This window comes from Hippocampus bargibanti, linkage group LG05 (genome assembly GCF_051943395.1).
Source record: "Hippocampus bargibanti isolate YZ-2025 linkage group LG05, ASM5194339v1, whole genome shotgun sequence".
Lineage (NCBI taxonomy): Eukaryota > Metazoa > Chordata > Actinopteri > Syngnathiformes > Syngnathidae > Hippocampus > Hippocampus bargibanti.
In genome coordinates, this window is record NC_142738.1 from 7,983,695 (window position 1) to 8,001,093 (window position 17,399).

The window sequence follows — 17,399 nt, forward strand, 5'->3', positions numbered from 1 at the left end:
GAGTGAAACAAAACTGTGCACTATAGTTGAGGTCTAGACCAGGGGTGTCCAAAGTCGGTCCTCGAGGGCCGCCGTCCTGCCTGTTTTCCAGCTCTCCCAGGAGCAACGCACCTGATTCAGATCATCAGGACCATTTTGATGCTGCTTCAGAGCTGGCTGATGAGCTGATCATTTGAATCAGGTGTGTTGCTCCTGGGAGAGCTGGAAAACAGGCAGGACAGCGGCCCTCGAGGACCGACTTTGGACACCCCTGGTCTAGAGTGTCAAAAAAGCATACTAGCACAAGCTGATATTGAATAAATGTTCAAAATGTATAAAAGAAAATAGTATTAGTACGAAATTCTTTGTTCTATGATTCATGTTCGATTCCCTTGGAACAAGCACCTTGTTATAATGTCACTGGTGGTAAACAACAGCCACTTACCACCACACAACTGTTGCATGTTGTGGACCCATCTGGCGTGCGGAAACACCTGATCCGGGTCCAGATCGTCTCTGTAGTTTGAATCAGTTGTTTAAGAGCGGCAGCAGCTGCGTTTGACAGGTGCTTGTGAATGAGCCCAATGCATATATTCACCTCGTCTTCACTTTCACACAATGTCGGATCACTTATTTAAAGCAATGGTGACGTTCATAAACAAGGCCGTAAAAGTGACAGCGTGTACAAGTCATGTCAAATATATCTCTAATGAGGAACAAACGGGAGAAATTGAGAAAAAGACATTTTTTTTTGTCGTAATTTATGTTGGAACATAATGTTGTGTTGTCTCTGTACAAGTCCACTCGATTGGACTGTACCGTTCGTTATTATCAGCGATTTAAGAGACTTGCTACGTCATTCATATCTATCTATCTATCTATCTATCTATCTATCTATCTATCTATCTATCTATCTATCTATCTATCTATCTATCTATCTATCTATCTATCTATCTATCTATCTATCTATCTATCTATCTATCTATCTATCTATCTATCTATCTATCTATCTATCTATCTATCTATCTATCTATCTATCTATCTATCTATCTATCTATCTATCTATCTACACACACACACACACACACAAGATAGCTCCATGCAGGGTCATAACCATTCGGCATAATCAGAGTGCATGACATAGCCCCAAGCCTTAATTCAAACCTTGCTGGGTCGGGCCTGCGGTGTGGTTTAATCCAAGTGATGATCCATTTAAATAGATTGGAAGCTGTACTTGGCTGTAACTGAGGGGAAACTGGGACCTGCTGGAGTGTTCCGACAAGGCTGTGACACACAATACGGCATAGTGAAGAATGAATCTGTCATGAAAGGTGTAACTCGCAGAGAATACTGTTCAATGTCATCTATACAGCAGGAGGAGTTTGTTTTTTTTTTTTTTTTTTTTTTTTTTTTTTTTTTGGGGGGGGGGGGGGGGGGGGGGCTGGGTCTTTTGACGTCATTATTATTTTTTTTTTCTATTCAGTTCAACTTTATGCTCAAGTTTGCAGTTGGGGGGATTTTAGGAGTTAAATTCCTTTGCTCAAAAGGTCAGATTCTTCCTCCGCAGGTGTTCCGTTAAAGACAGTGAGCATTTGCCAAGTTTATGAGCACGGTACACATGAAATGCCGTGAAATGAGACGATCTGTCATCCTTTTACATTGTTCAGGGGGATTTTCTGGCGTGACAAGAATACAAGTACAAGCGGTCCAGTTGTGATTTTATGGGCATGGTGGATTTGAAGGATCTTGCCAAGAACAATGTAAAGGCTCACGAAGAGGAAAGACATATGGCCACCTTCTGAGGTACGATTTATGCTAAGACCATTTTGTGGTAAGGACTCAAAGTCACTTTACATGGGTCAAAAAGTTATACATAAAAAAGAAAATGTGTTTTTGTTAATCAACTGCAGAGGGCACCAAGTGTGTGGCATAAATCAAGCTTTTATGAGGGTTTAATTGGATTATGCAGCCATCCATCAGTTAAGCAGTTGCCCTCAATAGAAACACGTTGTATTTGATTTATATACACTTTAACTCATTCACTGCAAGACGTGCAAAAACGTGTCCACTCCAGTGCCAGGGTTTTTGTCATTTTCAAATTCCAGGACTTTCAATAGGAATTTTAAGACTATATGAACATTCAATACAGTGTTAGAAACCTTTTTTTTCATTAGAAAAAAAGAGTTAATTCCTAACTCATATGTCTCTGGAGTTATATGTGTTTGAAATGAGGGCGTATGTCCAAAATGCAATGCAATACATCCATGTTGGTTTATGTAGCGCTTTAACAAACCGCTGAAGCTGGAACAAAGCCCTAACATGGAAAAAAAGGAAATGCTGCCCCTTGTGTAAGGGAAAAACATTGAAAGAGGTCTTGCCAGCACTTTATCGGCACCCAAGGAAGAAAAAACAAAACCTGAACAAATTTGGGAATGCCACTCTATGTTATACAGAACTTTCAATTCCCGAATAAATTTGTAAATGGCAATGAATGAGTTAAAAAACATACAAAGTGGTTTTCCAAACCCACTTTTTTGTGGGTTTTTGTGAATTTTGAGCTGACCGCGGGTACTTTTTCACAAGGTAGTGTTAATTATTTTGTGCCACTGTTCTGGTTAACAGTACAGTGATACCTCGGTTTACGAACACCTTAGCTTACGAACTTTTCGGTTTACGAACGTTACATTTATGAAAATTTTACCTTGGCATACGAACTATTTTTCGGGATACACACGAGTGTCGTTCGCGAACGAGCCCGTTCTCCTAACAACAAAATAGCAGACGACTGTTTTGGTCCTCTATTCCCCGCCCCCAGTCTTCGGTTAAACCAACGTGATTGGTCAAGAACGCATTCCATCAACGACCATCACAAAGGTGAATAAAACGACTTTATTATACAGTACAGATTATTTCTTTAATTATAATACCATAGCACATTTATTATACATAAAATAAAGTATGTTTTGTGTAGTTTTAAGAATTAGAAAGTTAGAAAGTAAAAAATTGTGTTTTATGGGGACCTGGGAATGGATTATTCTCATTTCAATGGTTTCCTATGGGAAATTAATTTGTGGGATACACACTTTTCGCCTTACACACTCTGTCTGGGAAACAATTAATTTCATAAGCCAAGGTATCAATCTATCAAGGACAGGAGATAGTGGCAGTTACCGCTCGTGTCATTATTTGGGGAGTGATGCTAATTTTTCTAGTGGAATATCGCTTGATTATTGAAGATCCAATTAAAAAAATAGTTGAATCTTGTTTAGCTGCAACCGTACAAATCTCGAGCAAGTAGCAATATATATTTATATTTTTATTCCGAGAATGTGTTGATTTGAATGACAATATTAGTCAAATGTGTTGTAGTATGACACAACTTTTTATTAAATGACACGATAGACCAGTGGTCGGGAAACTATGGCTCGCAAGCCATATATGGCTCCTTTGATGATTGCATATGGCTTGCCGATAAAACTAAATACATATTTTCGTTTTTTCGCCGTTCATTTCCCGTTGGGGCTGCAGTCGCGGAAAGCGCAATTTTGATTGGATGACACTGACCTAGGTTGGCCGAAAGCGCCATTTTGATTGGATGATAGTGCCCGTCATGTTGAAACAGGTAAACGCCCCTTTAAATGAGCCCAACTAGTGCACTTCAGCGTTAATGCACCGGAGCATTAGAGGAGAGAAAATGTTCTGATTCTAATTAGCAATGATACAATACCATCGATGAAACAGTCGAATGTCAGTGACATTTTAACAAGCCCGATGTTAACGTTAGCATCAACATACTTCTGCGAGAAGTAGATTGCAGATAGCAAGTGTGGAAGCTTATGAGCCGTGTGCAGGCTAGCTAGCAGTAACTTCGCCTCTGGACGGGCAAATTGAATTTCATTCCGATCGTTTGCCTGGATTTTTACCAATCACGAGGAACGGAAAACCATTCATGTTAACGGTGAGTACTATCACAAAGTTATTTTAAATAATACATTCTGATATTTTGTTGAAAAGTGGCCGCGCGTGTGTGTGTGTGCGCGCGCGCATGCGAGCGTTTGTATGTGCGCGTGTGCGTGTGGCTCTCACTGAAAAACATTTCTAAATATTTTACTTTTATGGCTCTCTTAGTCAAAAAGGTTCCCGACCCCTGCGATCGACTAAACAAAAAAAAAAGTAAAACAAGACCCAAAAAAAGCTGAGCATAGCAGTAATAAGACTTTAAAGGACAACCGACACCTCTGGACAAGTTGCGTCCATAATTTTTAAAATCACTTCAAATGACTTCTACTGAGCGTAGTTTACAAAGATTCCACGGCATATAGCTATATTTCACGTTTTATGACTTGCGCTGAATATTCAGGAAGTTGTTTTTGTGTTGATGACGATGCCTGGCGTGACGTCACGTGTGGAAGTGACCGAGTGTGTGACCGAGAAAGCGACACACAATGCATTTTGGGTACTTTGTTTGGTCTGAAAACTTCGTGTTGACGGCAAAATTAGAAGGAAAAACACATAAATAACGCGATGATGAATCGTGTGTTGCACCAAAACTACTATTTGATACTGGTTGACATAAATTTCTAGTATACAAATCAGCCCATTTCCAACGGAGCTTGGGCGCCATCTTGTGCATTTTCTCGGATGCTACATTGGAGTCCTGACAGATCGAATTGATACGGGAGGACTTCTTTAATCGATTGCAAACATTTATGCTTTCCTCTTCAGAACTATTTCAATCATATTCATAACTGGATGAGGAACAAGAAAGCATCTTCTACGAATCGGAAGCCGTTGTTTTGATTCTAGAGCAAGGCACGACGTCCTGACGTAATGTCACGAACAAGGGAACTGAAACTTGCCATCTCCGAGATCATTTTAAAGCAGTTTTGGGACACTTTAAGTCATTTTTATTGGTGTTTTGCATTTGACTAAAAATATCAGCCTACGTGTTTTGGGTATTTTAGATGCTCTAAAACGTTTTTTTCTGATGTCAGTTAGGAAACAAAAAATGGTGTCGGTTGTCCTTTAAGTGAAGGTCGCCAGATCTGCACACACAAAATACGGCGAGAAGTTATGGTGAAATATTTGTGGTCTCTGGAGAAGGGGTGTGGGGTCAGGGGGCGGGGTGGGGGGGTGACTCCGCCTACACTGTTTGTTTGTGTTCCTCCCCAACAGACATTGAGAAGCAGGAATGTCGGCCATATCTGATGATGTTCACTCAGCTTTGACCGAGAGTACTGGATGGCGAAGGGGAATTTTTGTCAAACATTAACTCATTCACTGCCATTCAGGAATTTATTTAGGAATTGAAATTCAGATATAGAGCGCCATTGCCGAATTTGTTCGGGTATTGTTTTGTTCTTGTTTGGGTGCCGATAAAGCACTGGCCATGGCAATTGTTTTCTTTTCCACAAGGGAGCAGCATTTCCTTTTTTTCAATTTTATCACTTTGTTCCAGCTTCAGCTGTTGTTAATAATAATAATAATAATAATAATAATAATAATAATAATAATAATAATAATAATAATAATAATACATTTCATTTATAAGCGCCTTTCAAAACTCTTAAGGACACTTTACAGTCACAGGATATTTTTTCTCCGGGTAAGCAGTGGCAGCAGCGTGATATAAACCAATATGTATGTATTGCATTGTATTGTATTTTGGACAGCCACCCTCATTTCAAGCTCATATAACTCCAAATCCATATCATTTAGGAAATAACTGATTTTTTATAATAAAACAATAGAGTCTAAGGTTTCTTACGCTGCATTGAATCTTTATGTAGTCCTTAAGTGTGTAAGGCGAAGTGTGTATCCCAAAAAATAATTTCCCATAGGAAACCATTAAAAGCAGAATAATCCGTTCCCAGGTCCCCATAAAACCTAATTTTCTAGGCCTTAAAACTACACAAAATATACCTTTTTTACACATAATAGATGTCCTATGGTATTATAATTAAATAAATAAACTGTTCTGTAGAATAAAGTCGTTTTATTTACACTTGATGAGGAACGTAGCCTTTTTGTTTCACCATTTTGAGGAATGATCCCTTGTAGGTGCTTTCTCTGTGATAATTCTACCTAGTTCCTCATCAATTGTGTTCTGTTTAGCTGGGTTGATAGCTTTTGCATCAAGTGTACAGATGGCTTGTGCGGGTTGTTTGTGGAGCCTGATTGATGGGATATTTTAACCTTGCAGTCTACACTCTGCCTTTGAACGATCAAAGTTGAAACTCTCTCACTGTCGTCTGCCTGTCTATTTAATATTTAAACCACCCCACCTCACTGCTGCATTCTTGCCCAATCACGTGGCTTTAACCGAAGACTGGGGGCAGGGAATAGAGGACAAAAACAGTCAGCTGCCATTTTGTTGTTCGAAGAACGAGCTCGTTCGCGTACGACACATCACTCATTGAGGCAGCTCTATATGTATGCTGAAAAAAAGTTTGTATGCCAAGGTTAAATTTTCATAAATTTAACGTTCGTAAACCAAAAAGTTTGTAAGCCAAAGGGTTCGTCTGTTTATAACGTCTCAGTAACAGTTGTTGCTGATGTCACCATTATTGGACTGTTGTGTGTGGATTTTTACATAGGGGTAAAAATGACCCATAGCATAATGGTGATTTTTTTTTCTCAACATAATATGAGAGTTATATCCAACTGCTGATTTCCATCCCAAGCTCTTGTTTTGTACTTGCCGGCCGCCTCCCCCAATCTAATTATGACTGCACGCGCACACTCGCCACAGTGCCGCATCTTGTTGACAATTCCCCTTAAATATTTGCTTTCAATCATTTACTTCTGGTGTCACGGGCCAAGTTGTTTCCCTGTTCACACTCTCTGGGGCGACTCTTTCGTATACGTGTCCAAATATGGGCTGTGTTTCTTTCTCTCCCCATGAATAAGGCAGACAGGCAGCAGAGTCGGAGGACACTTCTAAGGACCCTTTGTGCGGTCCAAAAAGATAGACTCTTTCCATTCCAGAAGCCTATAAAATGTCTTGACGTGTACTTGTGGAGGATGCTGCACTTCTCTCCCTGTCTCCGTTTTGGAAATATTTTCTTCCGAGTCATTTGGAGGCTCTCACGCTTTTAAAAATGAAGTGTGGATGTCAAACGTCTGGATGTATCTGACCTGTTTAACTCATTCACTGCCAGACGATGTGCAAAAATGTGTCCACTCCAGTGCCAGGGTTTTTGTCATTGTTACTCAAATTCCAGGAACTACACAATATTGAGTTTCAGGACTACATAAACATTCAGCGTAACGAAACCTTACACTCTCTTCTTTCATCAGAAAAAAAAGTTAATTCCTAAGTTATATGGTTCTGGAGTTATCGGCATTGAAGTGGAGGCGGCTGTACAAAAAGTAAATACTGACCCCTTATGGGAGGCAAACAAATTGCCAGAGGTCTGACCAGTGATTTATCGGAATACATTTAGAGTTAATTCCTAAGTTATATGTTTCTGGAGTTATCTGCAGTGAAGTGGGGGCGACTGTACAAAAGGTAAATACTGCCCCCTTATGAGAGAGAAAAAAATTGCCAGAGGTCTGACCAGTGCTTTATCGGACTAAATTTTGAGTTAATTCCTAAGTTATATGGGTCTGGAGTTATCTGCATTGAAGTGGGGGCGGCTGTAGAAAGGGTAAATACTACCCCCTTATGGGAGGGAAAAATGGCCAGAGGCCTCACCAGTGCTTTATCGGAATACATTTAGAGTTGATTCCTAAGTTATATGGGTCTGCAGTTTTCTGCAGTGAAGTGGGGGCGGCTGTACAAAAGGTTAATAATGCCCCTTATTGGAGGGAAAAATTGCCAGAGGTCTGGCCAGTGTTTTATCGGAATACATTTAGAGTTAATTCCTAAGTTATATGGGTCTGGAGTTATCTGAAAACATTGCCAGAGGCCATGGTCAGCGCTTTATCGGAACTTCGACAAGAAAAAACAAAACCCCAACAAATTCGGGAATGCCGCTCTACGTCATGTTTTCAATTCAGTCAATGAGTTAAGAATGATAGGCGCTCCTCATAAAAACAACAAGTTCATTTTTAGTCAGCAAGGCTTTGCTTGACTGAGAAAAGGAAGTAGACGTGGCCACAAAAATGATGAGGGCTTAACATGTGTGGGGAACAGCGGCGATGGAGACATTCCACAGTGTTTGTTTTTTTTTTCAATAGCGAGTGGACCACGGTGGTTTGGCCACACTGAGGAATGCTCTCCGCTCCACCTGCTTTCTTACAGAAAAGTTTCTCTGCAGTCGCATCAGATCAAAAGAAAAAGAACGCAAATCAGGGCCAGACAATGTGCAGTTGGTCAGGGGGGATTTTTACACTAATTTGAATATCTCATTATGCACGTTTAATAATGGTTGTCACCGGTAACGAACTCTTCTTTTCTTTTTTTAGAGGACTTAACCATGGCACAATATGACTAGCTACATGCAGTGTTTAGTAACTTGGGCTTTGAACCACATTGCCTGTAATGAACTTCTTTTCTGCCAGTAGTGCAGGATCTCCTATCATTGTTAATGCATTGACTGAATTGAAAATATGACGTAAAAAGAATGTTTAAAGGACAACTGACGAAGTTGCATCTATAATTTGTAAAATCACTTCAAATGACTTCTACTGAGCGTATTTTACAAAGATTCCACCACATATAGCTATATTTTACCTTTTAAGACTCACGCTGAATATTCAGGAAGTCTTGTTTTCGAGGTGATGACGAGCCCCATGTGACGTCACGTTTGGAATGCCACTGACTGAAGAAAGTTACACACAATGCATTTTGCGGTACTTAGTTTGGTCTGAAAACTTCGTGTTGATTGCGAAATTAGAAGGAAAGCACATAAATAACGCGATGGTGAATCGTTGTGTGTTGCACCAAGACTACTATTTGATACTAGTTGACACAAATTCTCAGTAGACAAATCAGCCCAATTCCAACGGAGCTTGGGCGCCATCTTCTGCATTTTCTGGGTGCTACATTTCTGTCCAGATGCCTCAAAATGACACGGAATAACTTCTTTAATCGATTGCAAACATTTATGCTTTCCTCTTCGGAACTATTTGAATCATATTCATAACTGGATGAGTAACAAGAATCTGAAGCCATTGTTTTGATTCTTGAGCAAGACAAGATGTCCTGGCGTGACGTCACGAACAAGGGGGCGGGACCTTCTGAAATGCGTCATTTCCGGGGTCCTTTTAAAGTAGTTTTGGGACACTTTAAATCATTTTTATTGGTGTTTTTCATTTGACTAAAAATATCAGCCTGCATGTGTCGGTTGTCCTTTAAAGGACAACCAACACCATTTTTTGTTTCCTAACTGACATCAGAAAACCGTTTTATAGCATCTAAAATACCCAAAACACACACACAATAATTTGGCATTTCGCTTTTCAAGCAAAGTTGGATTTATTTATTTATGATTTGTGTGACTTGAAGCAGAAAAGCATTGGGTTACTTCCGGGTTGAGTGAACACCGGCGCGTATGGCTGCCGCTGCTCACACGCAGAAAAAAAAATCCTGTGACTGTCAAGCGTCCTTGAGAGTTTTGAAAGGCGCTTATAAATGAAATGTATTATTATTTTATATTATAAATACACACCTGCTACCCCCACATAGCATCCTCCCTTGAGGATACTGACCACCTCCTTCCTCGTCAGCACTCGCTACATGGGTCGACTTCAAAAGGGGCGTGGAGCTCTAAAAAAGGGGGTGTATGTGGTTGGGGAGGGGGGCATAAACTGACAGTCATCTAATGAGCCTAAAGCAAAGTTTCCAAATTAAGCCTTAAGAAGTTTCAACCGGACCGAGTGTTGCATTTCACTGTGCTGTGATTTAAATCCCGGGAGGGGGGAGGCCACAGATCACTTGCAGTCGGCACCGCAAGTTCCTTTCCATCTTTCAGCAAGGATCCATGAGAAAAAGGAACGTAAGAAAAAAAAAAAAAATCACATTGAATCCTGTTAAGAACTTAACTATGGGGTAAGTGGGTGTCAAATGATATCATTTTAATACATATTCCTGCTGTTAGCCGGCCAAATTTAGCTGGGGAGGTTGAAGTCTCAGCTCTGGACCGATTTAGCCCTGCTGACAGGGAAATACTTCGGCATTCTTGCTTACATGTTGGCTAAAGGAAGCTTCTTGCGTACATACTGGACCAAAGCACAGACCGCCATCGATATCTTCACACGGATGTGTCACCCATTCGTTCTCTGGAAGAACCTGGGTAAATTCGGCGCGAAGCTGGCGTCAAAGTATGTTATAGGAATGTTATATGACCCCTCCCCCTAAATGATCTTTGATAGGGAATGGCGGAGTGGCTGCAGCACTTTAAATCATGTGACAACAGATTTAAAGTTGATAGCAAAATATTATTCATCATCATCATAATGATACATTGCATTTATAAGCGGCTTTCAAAACTCTCAAGGTCACTTTACAGTCAGAGGATAATTGTTTTTCTGTGGGTGAGCAGCGGCAGCAAACGCGCCAGCGTTCACTCAACCCGGAAGTAACTCAAGTAGCTAGAAAGCTAGCTAGTAGATAGCTAATGGATAGATAGCTAGCTATCTAGTAGATAGCTAATAGATAGTGTCAGGTCGTAAAATAACATTGGATGTTTTTAGGATGTGTATATAACTAGTTCTAACAGATAGCAAATAGCTAGCTAGCTAGGTATCCAGGTAGATAGCCAGCTACATAGTTAGCTAGATAGCCAGATAGCGAGCTCCACGGATAGCTGGATAAATAGATAAATAAAAAAAAGTGACGAGAGTAAACCTTTCACACACTCACCACCGTTACTTCAGGGCAATGACGAGGGTGTGTGGGGACTTCAACGCGAAATAACTCAAATAGACAGAAAGCTAGCTAGCTAGCTAATAGCTAGTTAAGTTAGCTTCATAGCTAGGTAGATAGCTAGATAAGAGCTAGATCATAGCTAGCTAGCTAGATATTAGCTAGCTAGCTAAATATCCAGCTAGTTAGTTAAATAGCTAATAGACAGCAAATAGCTAGCTAGCTAGATAGCCAGCTAGATTTGTACAATGATTGTTTTTAATTTACCTTCCTGGGTGGGATTTGTTGCAGGACAGTGAAGGGCTCCTCAAACTTGAAACTTTTATTTACTTGCTATCTATTAGCTATCTAGCTGTGTATTTATAAGGAATATAGAAAAGTGTGGCCCATGGTCAATTTTCATTCGGCCCGCAGCCTCTGTCATAAAATCAATAACGTCTGTAGAATTAATCCAGTCGTGCTGTTACCTGTGTGTGCTAAGTGAAAAAAAATATATATATATTCTACGCCTGGCACGGCAACGCGCTAGCAGGCCGGCAACGCGTAAGACAATTTTGGCCAGGCAGCCACCATCTCACTCTCCACAGGGGGGCGTTTCATTTAGCCTCCGAGTCTCTATTCAACATTTTGAATGGATTTCGACTATTTCCACTTACGACCGTTACCTGGCCATTTTTTTTTAAGTATTCACTCCAGATGAATAAACTTGTAAAAATCCAATAAACATTTATAGTTAATAATGTCATTTTTAAATTACTTATTGAGCTTAAAAATTCTGTAAATACAAAACGGCCATGGTGATATTTTTTTTAATGTTTGAAATGCAATTTGCACCCAATAGTATAATTACTTCTGTCCAACAGTTACAAAAAAAAAGTTAATTAAACTGTTAAAAAAAGTGAAGTGAATAAAACCAAACATATGCTTCGCTCATTCACTGCCATTCCTGAATTTATTCTGGAATTGAAAATATGACGTCGAGCGCCATTCCAGAATGAATTCGGGTTTTGTTTTTCATGCTTGGGTGCCGATAAACCGCTGGCCAGACCAATGTTTTTCTTTTCCACAAGAGGGTAGCATTTCCATTTTTCCATGTTAGCGCTTTGTTACAGCTTCAGCTGTTGTTAAAGCGCTATATAAACCAATATGCATGTATTGCATTTTATTTTAGACAGCTCCCTCATTTCAAGCTCATATAACTCCAGACCCATATAATTTAGGAATTAACTTTTTTTTCCTGATGAAAGCGAGTCTAAGGTTTCTTACTCTGTATTGAATGTTAATGTAGCCCTAAAACTCAATATTCTGTGGGTCCTGGAATTCAAGTGACAAAAACCCTGGCACTGGTGTAGATACATTTTTGCACATTGTCAAATGTGAAACACAGAATTTCTTGCTGAAACTTATTTCAATTAATTGCTGTTACAGACGTTCCCCTACTTACGAACATTCGAGTTACGAACACCAGTACATACGAACATTTTTGTAGTAACATATAATAATAATAATAATAATAATAATAATAATAATAATAATAATAATAATAATAATAATAATAAGATATTTCATTTATAAGCGCCTGTCAATCACGCTGTTCTTGATTTTGATTGGACAGGATTAAGGGGAAATCTTTTTTAGCACACCAATTACTTTACTGTTATTTATTTGACCATTTTCCCATTGAATTTCCCATTTAGCATTTTTTTGTCTTTTCTCTTGACTTTGCTTTTATTTTTTTCCTCTCTTCACTTCTTTTTATTTATCTCGCTATCCAGCTGTCTATCTAGCTAGCTAGCAAACAGGCTATCTATTTGAATCAGAATCAGAAAACCTTTATTCGTCCCACAATGGGGAACTTTGCTATCTATGAGCTATCTAGCTGGATATATAGCTGGCTATATATTAGCTATCTAGCTAGCTAGCAATATAGCTAGCTATTAGCTAGCTTTCTATCTATTTGAGTTACGTCCGGGTTGAGTGTATGTATTATTGTCTCCAGTTGTACGTGTACATATCTTTATAGAGCATATTTTATTAAATGTTTGATTTTCAGTCCAAAACAATACAGGTTACTTATAGAAGCCTTAAACATACTTATATAAACCTTAAAACTACTTATATAAGCCTCAGGCATACATTCCATAGAAAATATAGCAACTTACGAACGACCGTTCAGAACGTATCTCGTTTGTAAGTTGGGGAGCGTCTCTATTTGTAAAGAACGTCCTTCAAGGTTGGCCCCCCTCCTACATTTTAACACAGAAAATCTGGCCCCCTTTGCAAAGTTTGGACAGCCCTGCGTTACAGTAACATCCATTTCCACTGACCTTTCACTCCGCTGGATAAAAAGCGGAGGAGCGACGGTACAGAATGTGACCGAGGCATTGCCGATGACCTAAAATAGTCATGCGCTCCAGACCCGAGCAATAAGACGCTCTGTCAGCTGATGAATATTGGCTTTACCTTGGAGAGTGTTGCTTCAGCGAATGCCACCATGACCTCACGCTCTGAAAGTCACAACAAGCTTCCTTCGTTTACAATTCCAAACACCGTTCCCCTCCCGCCCCAGCCCCTCTCCACCTCTCCCAGCCGTACTGTATACACTTATTTCATCGACTTGGAACTGGCGAGCACAAAACGGTCTTATCTGGGACATTTAAGTGTTTGCAAACAGTTTGTGTGGATTATTTTTTGTGTGCGGTATGTTCATGGGGGAGGGGGTGCGCGTGTAACTACTTCCTGAACAAAATGGACCAAAAGACAAACAGTTCTACTTGTCAGCGGGAACATTTCTTGGGGGAGATCTTCGCATAAGAATTTAGTAGGATTAAAAGTGAAAAGTAGGCAGCACTGCGGTGAGCGGTTTATACGTCTGGCTTGCATTTTGACGGCTCAGATCGCAGTTCTGGCCTTCCTGTGTGGAGTCTTTGGTGACTGTGGCTTCCTGCTACATTCCATAAACATGTTAGGTTGACTCAACAGTCGAAATTTGGAATCGGGAGGGTGAATAGATGTTGGTCGATTGGAGCAAGTTTATTTCAGAAATGTCGATCAAAACCCTTCCTTCCTTCCTTCCGTATGCATGCATGTATGTATGTAGGCAGGCAGGCAGGTGCGTATGTATGTATGTATGTATGTATGTATGTATGTGTGTGTGTGTGTGTGTGTGTGTGTGTGTGTGTGTGTGTGTGTGTGTGTGTGTGTGTGTGTGTGTGTGTGTGTGTGTGTGTGTGTATGTATGTATGTATGTATGTATGTATGTATGTGTTTATTCATTCACTTATCTATTTATTGATTTTATTTATGGCGAGGTCTTGTGACATCAAACACAATGGCGGTGGACTGCGTTTGGAAATTTCTCATCCGGAATATTGTTGCCATTTTTAAAAATCAATTTTAAATTGGCCTATTAAACAGCAGTTTCCCCCAGAGGTAATGACCGCATCTTAAAAAAAAAAAAAACGACTGAGAGAGGGGGAGTACTATTCATATGCGGCGTCACTGGCACATTGTTTCTTCTTTCTAGGCGTTGTATGAGTGTAAAGAACCAAATATGGTGTTGACGGGGGATTTCACGGTATACGACGGGACACCACTGAACATCATTTACAAGGCCTGTCGTCTTCCCTTGCATGTGACTTACGATTACAACCTAACAGTGAAACGTCAACACAAATTGACATTATTAATTGAAACACCTTTAATTGATGTTTGTAACATTGTGAGATCATCAGTGGTTTGATCATTGATGTAAGAACGAATGTGTGAATTAAAATCCGAGCTGTGGAACAAGAGGGAAGAAAAACAGATACCGCACCATGGCTATATTTGGTCTGATTTGCCAATCATTCCACTGGAAGGATTTCTCCAAGCGTAACTTCACGGGCTAATGCTGCCCCCTGCTGGAAAGAATGTTAAATAGTGAAACAAATGGAGAAAAAAAGTCATTTTTTTTAATTTTGTGATGAATACAAAAAATACCTTTGTGACCAGATAAATATCATCAAATGACACGCGCCTTTGCACAACATCTATTTGTAACACAGTCAACGTCCCTCCCCATCGTTTGCTTGAATATTTGCACAAATCATTCAGACAATAAATACACAGTGCTGGGCAAAAATACTGGGCCGTCATTTGATTTGATAGCAGACCATTCTTTTTCAGAAAACATTTTTTAAAAATGTTTTTTTTCCCAAATTTATTAGGTAAACTGTGGATTGAGAGCGCATTGTGTTACTTTTTTGGGGGTTATTGTTCATTGTTTTTTTTTTTTTTTTTATATCTCAGTGGTTTGCAGTGTTTGAGTTTGGAAAGCCTTGTTGGATATTCTTGACCCAACATGCTGGGTCAAATCCTCAATCCAATAATCCAGGGTATAAATAACCCAACATTGGCTCAACCAATAATAATAATAATAATAATAATAATAATAATAATAATAATAATAATAATAATAATAAAAGGAAAATAAAAACAAAATACTACTACTACTAATAATAATAATAACACAAAGAAAATAATAAGAAAAATAAAAAATAAAGAGGAAATAAAAAGAAATAATAATACAAATAAAAAACAAAATACTACTACTAATATTAATACGAATAAAATAAAAACAAAATAATAATAATAATATAAAGAAAATATAAACAGCATACTACTAATAATAATAATACAAAGAAAATAAAACCAAAATAATAATAATGAAAAGGAAATAAAACAAAACAACAACATAACAATAGTAACAAAATAATAATAATAATAATAACAACAAAATACTACTACAACTACTACTACTACTACTACTACTAATAATAATAATAATAATAATAATAATAATACACTGTAATAATAATAATAATACAAAGAAAATACAAATAAAATACGACTACTACTACTACTACTGATAATACAAAGAAAATAAAAATAAAATAAAACAACAATAATAATAATACAAATAAAAATAAAACACTACTACTAATATTAATACAAAGAAAATAACAAGAAAAGAATAATAATAACAATAATAGAAAGAAAATAAAAACAACATACTACTAGTACTACTAATAATGATACTAAGAAAATATAACCAAAACAACAACATAATAATAAAATATTAACAATAATAATAATAATAATAATAATAATAATATGGCCACATTCACAAAAATATATATATTTTCATTCTTGTACTTTGTGATTGGTCCGTGCTTACACTTGACCCCCAAAAAAGTAATAAATCAGTATTTAGTTATTTTTTTCCTGCACGTAAAAGACATCAAAACCACAAAGCTAATGTCGGCCTCAGACCTTTGCTCAGCACTCCTGGCCATTCTTAACTAGTAAAAACAGACATTTGAAAGTAGTTCGATGACACAGAAGGAAAGAAAAAACATTTTTTTGGGGGGGGAACAACTTCTCATAACCTCAAACACAAACATGCTTAAGGAATGCCGTGAGTATTCCATTAAAGTTTCTCAATGCCAAAAAGGTATTCACAATAGCAACATAGGCAGGTACAGGCCCGGCAGCCAAGGCATTGGATCGTATGGCAAAGGACTCCTTTATGTTGCGGTTCAGGCCTTGATGGAGATTAGCAAAAAAAAAAAAAAATGTTCTCAAGGCTCAAACTTCAACCGGGACGCCTCTTGAGCCGCTTGCACCACAAACTCGAGTAAGGCACTAAGACACAACGCAGGAGGTAACCTGCTGGCAAATTCCCGATATCGAAGATGGACCCAACCGGGCTCCTTTTCCAGCGAGTGAAGGAATGTCTTATGATTCGCAACAATGGAAGCTTTCTCAAGCCAGTTCAGTGCACCCGATTGGCTAATTCGTGCTGTCAATCAGTCCCAGCACGCCGGCGTACATGAACCATTGAGGATATATTATGGATGCAACGTGCCCTTATGAAATTGTGATTATTATACATGTAAATATTTGACATGACGAATAAGCCTATAATCTTTAAATAAGAAGCACACTACTCACAAAAAGTTGCTGTCAATCAATTGCAGTGGCCAAAGTAGCCTCGGCTTTCTTTGTTTTGTTAGCATTTAGGGAGCTTTGCCGCGGAATAGCCAAGGCCGGATAGCAAATGAAAGTTAACAAGCAAGAATTGGCCTTTTTTTGGTGAGTGGGTGTACAGTGATACCTCAGTTTACGAACTTAATTGGTTCCCAGAAAGTGTGTGTAAGGCGAAAAGTTCATCTGCCAAACATTTATTTCCCATAAGAAACCATTAATAATGAGAATAATCCGTTCCCAGGTCCCCATAAAACGCTATTTTCTACTAAAAGCTATGCAAAATATACCTTATTTTATGTATAATAAATGTGCTATTGTATTGTAATTAAATAAATTGTACTATATAATAAAGACGATTTATTTACCTTTGTGATCGTTGATGTAGTTGCCTCCTGATGATATCCGAGTGAAGTTGCCGTGCTTTCTCTGCGATAATACCCTCACTCACACGGTCCCCTGCTAGCTGCTTTTTGTTAATCCATATCAACCCAAGTTTTTCAACCTCTTCTATTGCCTGAGACCGTTGTTTAGACAACACAGAAAAACCCTTAGCCCCACGTAGCAATGGTCGACTTAGCAT

General features: G+C 38.7%; 1 long non-coding RNA gene across 1 annotated transcript; it reads right to left on the bottom strand.

Moving 5' to 3' along the window:
- Nucleotides 1–259: 259 nt before the first annotated feature.
- On the bottom strand, nt 260–13,295 carry LOC148897711 (uncharacterized). Its single transcript, XR_016115100.1, has 3 exons — nt 13,253–13,295; nt 1,144–1,263; nt 260–531 (listed from the first exon to the last, which is right to left on the bottom strand). It is a non-coding gene; the product is annotated as an uncharacterized LOC148897711 (long non-coding RNA).
- Between the last annotated feature and the right edge of the window lie 4,104 nt (nt 13,296–17,399).